The following is a 4,150-nucleotide window of genomic DNA, read 5'->3' as shown; positions in this document are numbered from 1 at the left end:
ATTTATTTATTTATTTATTAAAGATTTCTGTCTCTTCCCCACCGCCGCCTCCCCTTTCCCTCCCCCTCCCCCAATCAAGTCCCCCTCCCTCGTCAACCCAAAAAGCAATCAGGGTTCTCTGCCCTGTGGGAAGTCCAAGGACCACCCACCTCCATCCAGGTCTAGTAAGGTGAGCATCCACGAAACTGCCTAGGCTCCCACGAAACCAATATACTTTAAATTTTTATTAATTTGTTTACTATTTTATGTGTGTGAATGTTCTACCTGCATGCACCATTTTGTTTGCATGTCTATCTGTGCACCGTGTGCCTGCAAAGGCCAGAAGAGGCCATCAGATCCCCTGGAACTGTAGTTACAGACTGTGAGCTTCCAGGTGGGTGCTGGGAATCCAACCTGGCTTCTCTGGAAGAGCAACCAAGTGACCTTAGCACTGAACCATCTTTCCAGCCTATGATCCTTTAATTGGAGTACTGCCAGACAGGGTGCCCTCAAACCCAACACTCAGAAGCAGAAGCAGACAGATCTCTGTGAGTTCAGGGCCATCCTGATTTACACAGCAGCTTCCAGAACTCCCAGAGCTACACAGTGAGACCCTGCCTTAAAATAACAAATGATGGTGTGAGAGGTCCTTCTGTCTATGTGTTGCTTTTATTGGTTAATGAATAAAGAACTGCTTTGAGTCTATGGCAGGGAAGAACAGAACTAAGCAGGGAAAACTAGGCTGTATGCTGGGAGGAAGAAGGGCAGAGTCAAAGAGAGACACCATGGAGCTGCCAAAAAGAAGTAAATCATTAAAAAAAAAAGTCTTTAAAGAGACAGAGTACAGACAGTCAAAGATTAAAAGGAGTAAAGAAAAAATAAGCCACCTACATAAAGATGGAATATACAAGGAGAGTCTGAGTTATGTATGTATATTATTGTGTCTTCTTTAAATTTTTTGACTGTGAAGGAGCTAAGCAGAGAGAGACATTTTATTTTATGGGCTGCTAAGCTAAACCAGTATATTATAAAGGTATCTTGACTTCAGAATTTGGGTCTAAGAACATGTTGCTTGGGAAAAGAGGTTCTTCTTTTGTTTTCATAGAAGATGAGAACCTGTGGATTGCTTCTGGACGAATATGGTTTCACGAACCAAGGCCTCCTGAAAGGTCGCTGTAGACACCCTCAAAAAATTACTTCGCCCAACTGCTGGCTGAGATGAACCTAGCACACAGGATACACCATGAAGACCTGATTTACAGCACCCCCAAACAGCAGGAAGCAGTATGGATAGAACTACACCCATATTCCCAAATATTATCTATAAATAATTTAAAGGGTAATATACTATAGAGATGAATAATTTGCATTGGTGTAGATCTTGGTTTATTGATACAAAAGGACAATTTTGTTTTATATATATATATATGTATGTATGTGTGTGTGTGTTTCTAATCTTGATTAAGGTATTGTATTTGTGTAGCTCATTTATAATTAAGAAATACAAGTTAATAGATACTCATCTGTAATAGTCAAGCTTATAGTCATGTTAGTTAGATTTTCTAGATGTATAGAGATATATTTCAGTTATATAGGTATTCAAATCTTTTGGAGACTTTCAGAATATGGCATTTTAAATGTTTTAATAACTTAGGATTTTTCATATCTATGAGACATGTCTGCTCTTGGCAGCACCAAATACTCTGAGAGAAGGATGGGCATCAAAGAAGCTCCTTAGCCATTTGGGCAAGAAACTACTCTTGCCTGGACTGCTTAACTAAACATACAGGACCTGCAGAGAGATGACTGCTAAACTTGCCTAAAGGTGAGATGATCCTTCAGGTTTCCTGCTTCATGAAAGAGTCTGTGAGACATTCTACGGGATACAGAAGAAAGTGACTGGCAAACTGCAAATATAGGTAGACCTGTCTTTGAAATTTCCTGCTTCATGGAAGAGTCTGCCCAATACTATTGTGCTGTAGGCTAAAGATGGATGCCCCAATGGTACAAAAGAACTTTGGGTGGCTGTTCAGGTAGCAAGATGTCTCTGTCAATTCTAGAGTTTTGAAAGTTGCTTGCAATGTACTTCCTGTTTACTTAGGTAATATTATATCCTTCTTGAGTCTTTGATGGAGTTAAAGAATAGATAGATAGTTATAGATATAGTTTTTCTTAGTTATGAGAAAAAATACAGTAGGTATAAATATTGTAACTGTAGTTCTTGTTTGATACCTGTTTTGTTATATGTAATTTTATTATGTTAAAGTTAAAGCCTTCCTTTTTGTTTAAACAGAAAAGGGGAAATGGTGTGGGAGGTCCTTCTGTCTATGTGTTGCTTCTATTGGTTAGTGAATAAAGAACTGCTTTGAGCCTATGGCAGGGAAGAACAGAACTAGGCAGGGAAAGCTAGACTGTATGCTGGGAGGAAGAAGGGTGGAGTCAGAGAGACACCATGGAGTCATGCCAAATCTTTGCTGGTAAGTCACTGCCACGTGGCGATATACAGAATATAGAAATGGGTTAAATTAATAAAAAAGTTAGCCAATAAGTAACTAGAGCTAATGGGCCAAGCAGTGTTTTAATTAATGTAGTTTTTGTGGGGTTATTTTGGTTCTGTGCAGCCAGGACAAACAAGCAGCCCTCTCCTTGAAACAAAATGAAATAATTATGGTACTAATTAAAGCCTCTGAGGTAAAATATACGTCGACTTTGAAGAATTCTAGTATTCTGGAATGTAAGGAGTTTGTTAGAAATCTTTCTGGATTTATTTGTTTGAGATGAGTTTTTTTTTTAACATTTTCTTATTTTTGTGTGTAGGTGTGGAAGGGGATCTCATGGGTTTGGCTCCATATAGCAACCCAAAGTTGTCCTCAGGAATCCTCCTGAATGACTCTTCCAGTACATTCTTTGAAGTGGCATCTTTGGGGACACCAGAGCTGATACTGCTAGTCTAGCTAGCCCACTTGCTCTGGGTAATCCTGTATCTGCCTTCTGAGGCCGAAATTAACTCTGCTGCTGTGCCCGCCCAGCTTTCATTCAGCTTCAGGGTATCCTGACTCCAGTCCTCACAACTGGCCAGCAAACACTTGATCCACTGAGTCATTGCTTCACCCGAGAGAAGCTGATAGTTTGAGAGGCAAACCCAAGAAAGAGAAGGTCAAGGATGTGGTTCAGTTGAGAGAAGGCTTGCCTAGGATGCATGGATCCCGGGATTCTGTTCACAGCACTATGTTAACTGGGTGCGGTGGCTCACTCCTGTAACCTTAACAGGTGGAGGCAGGAGGATCAGAAGTTCAAGGTCATCCTTAGCTTCGTAGTAAACTTAAAGACACGCTGGGTTACTTGAGACCCTGTGAGAGAGGGGTGAGAGAGAGAGAATTAGAAAGGTCAGTGTGAAACGTATTTTTGTACAGGCACAAAGAGTGACAAGAAGGGGCTAGGACAGACACAGTATTAATAACTGACAAGCCCATCTGTTTTACTCCCTATCCTCCCTGCTGCTGCTGGAGCTGTGCCTCAGCAGAGAGCAGACCAGAGAAACCAGGCTCCATTTTCAGCAACCTCTCCACGCTCCTTGGACCTGCTTCCAGAAGATGAGAATGAGATGCTCATCCCACCCCACCCTGTCCCCCTCTAGGTATTTGTGAGAAATGAATGAGATCAAGTTTGCAGCACTGGGCACAGTTCCAAGCACACAGAAGGCAACCAGAAAACAGTAACTATTTTTATATCCAGAGCCCTTGAGTCCTTAGATTGTAAGTTCGGTGGATTTATGAGCTCAGTGTATGATTAATAACGGTTAATGATTAGTTGTTGATAAAATTACTTTCCTTGGGACAGCGAGATGGCTCAGCAGGCAAAGACATTTGCAGCCAAGCCCGATGACTGGAGTTCAATGCCCAGTACCCATATGGTAAAGGACGAGAAATGAGTAATGCAAATTGTCCTCTGACCTCCACATGCTCACTGTGTGTGTGCACGCACACACACACACACAAACACAGATATTAATAAATTAACTTTCTTGATGGCCCATCTTTATTGAGGCAGTGGATTCAATCCCAAACACTGCAGAAAACAAAATAAACAACAACAAAGTCTATATGTTTATTTTCATAATATTTATATTTGTATGAAACTATTGTGATTACTTTTTGGTGTTGAGGGAAGG

The sequence above is a fragment of the Alexandromys fortis genome, unplaced genomic scaffold (assembly GCF_014885135.2).
Source record: "Alexandromys fortis isolate MF-2015 unplaced genomic scaffold, M_Fortis_MF-2015_v1.1 scaffold_227, whole genome shotgun sequence".
NCBI lineage: Eukaryota > Metazoa > Chordata > Mammalia > Rodentia > Cricetidae > Alexandromys > Alexandromys fortis.
The sequence above is the reverse complement of the archived record's forward strand: the minus strand, read 5'-3'. Positions refer to the sequence as shown.